This window comes from Tamandua tetradactyla, chromosome 6 (genome assembly GCF_023851605.1).
Source record: "Tamandua tetradactyla isolate mTamTet1 chromosome 6, mTamTet1.pri, whole genome shotgun sequence".
NCBI lineage: Eukaryota > Metazoa > Chordata > Mammalia > Pilosa > Myrmecophagidae > Tamandua > Tamandua tetradactyla.
The window spans coordinates 151,579,002-151,586,887 of NC_135332.1; the positions used below are offsets into that span (position 1 = coordinate 151,579,002).

The following is a 7,886-nucleotide window of genomic DNA, read 5'->3' on the forward strand; positions in this document are numbered from 1 at the left end:
AAGTTTTATCATTGAAGCACTGTATGAATTAATGGTTTAGAAAATGGAACAATTTCTTTGTAGTAAATATAATATTCTAATTTCTGATTGATTTTTAACAATGTGAGCCATTCTTCAACCATGAAATGACCTATCTTTTGCATGTCCATAATAATTGGAAGAGTAAAGAATATTATAAAGAACCTTGAGATAAGTGAGTACTTTTGTACAGTTAAATATACTTTTCTAGTGTTACAAATCACCCTCAGTTGATCACCCATAAATTTGGTCTTTTACTATTTTGGCATATGCAATGTTTCTTGAAAGTGAATGTATAATGATGAATCCATTTTTAATGTGAATGATCATCATGTAATTTTTCTTAGGACCAATTACAAGTATCAGAGAATGCAAGAGGCATTAATACTTCTCTGGGGTTGGGAATGGGCTGGTCCTGAGGGATTCTGCCAAAATGACATGTGCTCTGATGTTGGTGGGGCTTGGGATTCCACAGAAGTCTCACCCATGTTGTGCAAGGGAGGGCTCTCGCCTCTTCATGCCCTGGTCCCCATGGCAACTTCATATATCACTGACCTTTGGTATTAATAGTGGCACAGTGGCATATCATGGTAAATTAGAGCCACAGACTCAGCTACAAATGCTTTTGCTTCCTGACATTTGAGTGAGAGCATGATTGAGAGAAAAGAATTTGTTAGTAGCAATTAGAGGCACTGAGGTAAAGAATTGTGCTGAGATTTATTTTTTCAGTGAAGTGCAGTTAATGGAGCATGCAAATGGAAAGGACTTTCTGTCCTTTGGCTAGCTGATACATTCCCTGGTTTAATCAAATAAGACTGAAGTGTGCCTTTTACTTTCTATGCAGTCTGACAAAGGTAATTTAGGATACAGCTTTTAGATGCAAGTCGGCTGCTGCTGCCAGGATTTACATCTTTATGAAGGAAATACAATTACAGATGTCTCCTCATGCTGATTAATAGGCAATAAGACAGTGAAACAAGAGCCCAATATCCAAGAAATGAGAAAAAGTTGTGTTTGTTAAATGGGGCAGAAAGATATCTGCTATCCTCTTGTGGTTTTTGGGTTTAATTTAGTGTCTATGCACATCTGAACTGCAGCATATGAAACCAGATACACATTACCAATGCAATATGCTTCATTTGAGTCATAACATTTTCATTGAACTGCATATCCCATAATGCTCCAGAGCCAACCTAAAAATCTTGGCTGTTGAAAATTATCTGCATTTGTACCACTGAGATTGGTCCTGGGGAGAAAAGGGAGTTGCTAGGCTGAGGGTTCTAGTACACATTGTGATTAGTAGAGGATTTTAGATTCAGATCCTTGTTTTCTTCCTCAAGCTATTCCTCTTTTTCATATAAAATTTATATACTGAAAATTGAGGGCAAATGCTATAAAGTCATGATGCAGGTTACTGTTCCTCTTTCCCTCCCTCTTTCCATGCTTACAAGCACTGCATCTTTACATACCTAACAGGGACATAACTATATATCATGGCGATAGCCATAAACCAAATAATTATGATGGACTGTGCCTGAACAATAGTAGGTAATGTCTGAAATTAAGGATTAAGCCTCTGTAAGGTGTTTGGAAAGATAAGGCAGCAACTCTGTTAGAAGGTTGGGGGTGAGTTAGAGAAGGCTTCACTCTGTAGTTCAAGGAGAAAAGGAAATTTTAGGAGGGAAAACACAGGCAGTGATTCAAAGACAAGAAGTAAGGTAGTTTCAGTTGCTTAGGTCCAGTCAAGGCTTTAAGGAAGGCCAAAGGATGAAAGGTTAATAACATTAACTTTCCCAATTACTAAGCTGGTTTACCCTGGTAGCTTGATGCTATGATGCTATGGATTGGGCTTTAAGACAAAAGATAAAGTTAGGAACAAAGGTTAAACATGAACCTTCCTCTTATCATAACTCTCAGGCACCTAGTATGGGACTAGGCATCGTGCACAATGATAAAGAAAATACGAATATTTGATGCAAATAGCATGACTGTCTTCACTTCTGGAGAAATTATTAACAAACAAAAGGGATGATTAACAGTCATTGTGAGGTTTCTGTCTTTGACTATTGGTGATGTTTTTGCAGGTACAGGGCAAATTAAAGTTTGAAGTAGTGATGGTCCATGATGTTCATCTTGTAACTAGAACCAGAAATTTAGATTTCCAAAAAAGAGCTGGGATTGCAGACATAGATTTGAGAGTGCCCATCATACAGCAGGTAGTTAAAGCCATGGGGTTTTATTTATGCCCAAAATTGCTTTACATGAAAACTATAGAAAGCCACAAAATTTAATTTGTGTTCTAGGAGGAAGTCAAGAGACAATAACCATGATTGGCATTTGTCTATGAGCAATTCAGCAGTGATTCCTTGCTTCCCCCTTATGGACAGTACCTAGATTTTTGTTTCTTTATCCATACACCCTTCCACTATGTACTGATGTGTTTCCTGGGAAGCTGGTTCTAACCCTGTTCTAGGTATGAGCCTTGGTTTATACAAGCCATTCAGAGTGATGATAGGTTCAAACAACTCAACCCTGAGGTAAACAGAACTTGCTATTGCTTGGTGAGACGGACTAGTTTAGAAAGGGGCAATGACCCAACTAAATTTAACTAGACATGGTGGGAAATGTGACAACCTTCTCATTTGAAATGAGACAACCTATTTGAAAGGTGTGGTAAGTTGCTGTGAAGCTTGGAACTGTTACAGTTTAGGAAGAAACTGACACCAGAGAAGCAGAATAGAAGGAAAGAAATCAGCTCCTTGATGAGCTGCCTAATCAAATCATCTCTAAAATCTGCCTTAGTTGAAAATATCAGTTGCCTTAATTTATAAATTGCTATTAATATTTAGGTCAACTTTAGTTGCATTTTCTTTTGCAATGAAAGTGTCCTAACTGATACTGATGCTTCATCACAATTAAGAAGATGTTGAGTAAATTGCCAATGCCACAGAGAGGTCAAGTAGGCATGGGTTTGGCAATTAGAGGTATTGTTAGAGGGTGAGAGGAAATGTGAAAACAGATTTCAGTAGATGGAAAATGAATGAAGGAGAAAATGAAGACAAAAAGTTCAATAACTGTGGGCTATTTTATCATTGTACCACCCTCCCTTGAAGAGTACATGGCACACGGTATGCACACAACACAGGTTGAAGAGTGAATGAATATGCTGACACTCGCTGCATGTTTCTCATGTAAGAAGTGAGAGAAGGAAATAGAGAGAGGGTAGAAATGTGCTAAAAGAGGGTAGAGTTAAGTAAAAACTAATTTAAAATTGTAAAAATCTTTAGATTGACAAGCTCATAACTGGGCAGCTAGAAGAAATAAAAGACAATAGAAAAAACAGGAAAATGTAGACCTAGAAAATTTTTGAGCAGATGGAAAATGCAAGGAGAAAATCTTACAAATTTAGAGGGAAAGAAGATAGGTTACTTATGAAGGCAGAAGGATGGGAGGTTGTGGACTAACTGCCTCAGGCCACTGGAATGAAAAGGAAAGAAGCTGAGAACCTTGATACGATTCATCTGTGGATTTGTGAGGATTCAGAGAAAATGCCAAGCATATACCCAAAAAGGGAAAAATACCTGTAAAATGTTAAATCAGAAGAAACCTCAAAATAGGTGAAGATAAAGAGGAACAAAAGAAATAATGACAAGCATTAAACTTTAAAATGTATCTAAACCAATACAGAAAGTTTATAAATGGATTATAAAATGTATATAAGTGGATAGTGATAGTGTAATAAGTAATGCATGGTTTAAGTGCTGAAAACAAACTTTTTTGCTTTTTGAAAAAAAACTTTTGAAACAGAGAGACATATGCAAAGGGAAAACTGCAGTTAGTAAATACTTCCAGCAATACTTAGAATTTAGGTATTGGTATACTGGGATGGAGTAAAGAAAGAAGGAGAAACTTTCTAAAGACCTCATCACCAGGAAGAATAGAGAAATACAAGTCTTTTAGTAGTTTTCTTGAGGAAAGAAAGAAAATGTAGTAAAGAAATAGCATATCTACATTGGAGGAAATAGTTTTATGATTTCACATAAAAATAGAAAAATAAGTGTTGAAGAGTCTTGCGAAAGAGAAAGTAATTACTGATAGAATGGAAAAATACAGAATTTCAAAGTAAACATTGGAAAAGAGCAAAGCAGCAAAAACAAGTAAAGGAATAACAGTAAAGAACAACAAAGCAAAAACAAAAAACAAAAAACAAAAACAGTCAAACAAAAAAAGCCTAAACCAGACAAATAAACATTGTTAAGTGTAAGAAGTAAGAAATAAAGTATTTCAATTGTTACATTATATATGCCATGGCTGAATTCTTTCATTGAAAGATAGAAATCGAAAGATTAGGGTAAAAAAGTTTAATGAAGTACACTCATTGTGATAAAGTTTGAAAATAAAAGCATGGACAAGAGAGACCAAGTAAAGGTAAGAAAAAGAGGAGAGTGGCAATATTATTAGAAGAGGTAGAACTTAAAAGTATTGAATATATATGGGGAAACAAAAGAGAAGTCACTTTTCTTGGTAAGATTTCCATATATAAATGTGAAATGGTAGATGTGGAGAATATAATATGAAAACATCTTTGGTAAAACAAAAATAAAGCAAACTCCCAAACCTAGGAACGCGTGTCTGTCTGTCTGTCTATTTGTGTCTATGTTCATACTTGTATATATTCTGTGAGCATGCAGATGGTTGAGAAAAGATGAATGCCATCTCTTCTGTGAACATGGGGAGGTGGGGCAGGATCCAGTCAAGGTGAGGCTGGAGAAAGTAGAAAAAGAAAGACTCAGTAACACCAGGCTTTGAGCAAATGCACCAGTAAGAGCACCACCACCACCACTAAAAATGGATCTCTCCAAAGAACTGGCTCAAGGGAGAGACCTTGAGGAGAATGGAATCAACAAGCTGGAGGGGTCAGTCCTAGAACTGACCCTTAACTACTTGCTTAAGCATGTCCTCAGGAGGATGCGTTCTTTGATGTGTGTGTGTGTGTGTGTGTGTGTGTGTGTGTGTGTGTGTATACAAAGAAAGCTGCAGAGGGTTAACAATTTAAAAAATAAAACAAAAGCATAAGAAGATGTGATTGAGTCCAATAAAATTTGCTTGCCTTGTAAATCATGATCTAGGAAGCCTTCAAAACATCCTAGAACAATATATATCAAGGAGTGTAACTAAGTCAGTTTTCCAGACCCTGACATCACAAAGGCTGAGGTTTGGTCCCACAGGTTAAGCATAAAGAGAACAGCAGTGTACCCTGAACGTTTTGTATCTGCACTCTCTCCTTTCACTGACATATCCTTTGGGGCAGATTAGTTTTAAAGAGCCAGACACATGCATGAAGGTTTTCTTGTTGTTACTCAGATCTTAGATAATTGTTTTGAGTATTCTGCAAAGATCTGGATTCTCCTTTATTTGGTGATTGTAAATAAAAGGCAATTTAGTGCATACAATCTTTGGTAATTCAGATTTGTTTTTGTATATTTGAAGATCCAGGAAATATGATCATGACTGACATAAATAACAGAATAACTTTATGATATGTTTTGATTAGTTTATCAGAGGTGAGCTTCTTTTTTCTTTCTTTCTACAGCTACAGGAGGAGGTCAATCAAAATGCTTCTGCTTAAAGGAGAGCCCACATTTTGGATTAATAAACATGAGACAGATAAATTCATTTACAGTGGGCTGGATTGATGATAAGTTTGATGTTGGTGAGTACTTTTATAACTTGTGTGTAAATTGAATTGCTGATAAAATTTTCAATATAAATTGGATTAATTATAACTTCCTATAACAAATGTTTCCTAAAATTTGTGGTCATCAAAAGCTTTGCAGTTAAAAGTTACATTCATTTGTGATTAAACAAAGAGGTTAGTTAAGCAGTTGAATATTAATGAGGGGCACTTTAATCATGAAAAGAGGAAACAGAGCTTGTACAGATCTAAACTTAAATAAGCATTTGCCCCTTCTGGCTGTATTTGGCTAATCTCTGTATTTGGCTAATCCCTGTGGCAGGTCCCTTGCTCTCTGGTTTATATTTGGGTTCCACCAAGGAGGGGCAGAGGTAGGATATTGAAGGCTGGGAATTTATTCTCCCAGCCACAAATGGGTTACAGTTGTCTCTGAAAGCCAAGGACTCCTGCATAGCAGTTGCCCTCTGTAGATAACCCTCCCCAGCCATCACCCCTTCTTTCCCTCTTTCTGGCCTGGGGGTGGTAGTTGTCTTCTCTCTAGCCCTCAGCCTCCATACTCTGCTCACAGCATATAGACCCATTATTGAACTTTCGCATCACCCAATTTGTGCCCAATATTTGCTGGGACCCTACCTGAGTGAAAGAATTTACTACAACCTTTTCTTCTGTAACTTGTTCAGAAATGCAATTTCAACACAAGATTTGCTTACTATGTCAACAAGATTTTTCTTCTCAACAGTATTCTTATCTAAGTGTCCTAAATTTTTATAATCCAGGCCTGTCAAAGAAATTAGAAGCTACTAATTCAGATCTCTACAGTGATATCCTGTATTGTAAGTTGATAAACAGGGGAGTTCAATTATGATGTGGCTATTAAGATTCATGCATCTCATTACTACGTATGTTCCCAGCTTTACTTCTATATTTATTTAGACTGTGGAATTAACATTTTGACATATTCTGACAATGATGTATTTTTAAGAACGTTCTCAGTGGGTCTGAGTGCAATGACTTATCTCATGGTCTTCGCTTGGTCAGGTGAGAGGCTCAGTGGATACATCTTGGGTGCAGAAGAAGATGTGTGTTTGTGTTTCTATCTCTGAAAGCGAGGAATGTCCTGGCTTGTGTGTTATGGGTAGCAGTGGAGAGTGACAATCTTTACCCATTCATCTGTCCATTTAAAAATTCAAGTCATATAGAGCGCTGAGTTCCTGGATGGTGAACTAGAGATTTTCTCCTGCTCCAGATCCTTCTTATATTCAATAGAGTTGATCACAGAGACGTTTTCCCAAATTGAGAAAACCCTTAAGAGCTTCATGGAAGATAATCAACTACTAATGGTGAACAACCTGTCAGCCCAACATGCAAATCTCTGAGGGGCTGATGTGAATCTTAATCTTCAAGCTTGGCTTGTGTATAGGAAAAGCTGCTGCCAATAAAATACAACTGACTGGACCATCATTGGAATATAACCTCTTTCTGACATGAAATAGCTATTGGAAGGTTTCTGGATATTATTTTTGACCACTTGATTAACATTGTACCACTTGGTGCCAGCACCTTTTTCCACAGGCCCTGTTCAGAGATGGAGAGGTAAGAAGGGACATGGAGGTATACCAGTCTGGCTCTAATAATAGGCATCCTTTGAAGATGATAGTGTATTGAACAGGAGAAATTTGAAGATTCAAAGCAATTTCCCTCTGGATAAACAAGAAATGAGGTCCAGATTTAAATGTGACTTGAATAAGTAAAGCAGCAGGTCTCATGGAGTCTTTGGCTCATTGACAACAGGTAAAGAGTATTCAAATAGCCTCTATGTAAACACCAGGATCCTTACATACTGTGTATCAACGGAGCAGAGCGTCAGAAATGTAAAATAGGAAAATCATTCTGCAGTCGTGGTGGCGCACTCTTGTTCTTAACCCAGTTTCTGGAAGCATTCAATGCCTGTGCGAATCTAAATTTAATGAGAACTTTAATGGGAACTTTAATAAACACCCCCAGTCTATAAGCAGGTTTCTCTATTGCTGTTGATACAATTGGCATATTTGATTTCTAAAAACATTTCCTAAATTATTGCTTGTGCTCTTGAAGTACTTGGGGACACTCCAATGATAGAAGATCCTCTCTGCACAGTGTCTTTCTAGGAGAGTAAGATAGAGAATAAGATAGC

At 37.1% G+C, this 7,886-nt stretch overlaps 1 long non-coding RNA gene across 1 annotated transcript; it reads left to right on the top strand.

Annotated features, from left to right (window-relative positions):
• Positions 1 to 5,288: 5,288 nt before the first annotated feature.
• Positions 5,289 to 7,131, top strand: LOC143688952 (uncharacterized). Its single transcript, XR_013178408.1, has 3 exons — positions 5,289 to 5,477; positions 5,612 to 5,731; positions 6,752 to 7,131. It is a non-coding gene; the product is annotated as an uncharacterized LOC143688952 (long non-coding RNA).
• The last annotated feature ends 755 nt before the right edge of the window (positions 7,132 to 7,886 follow it).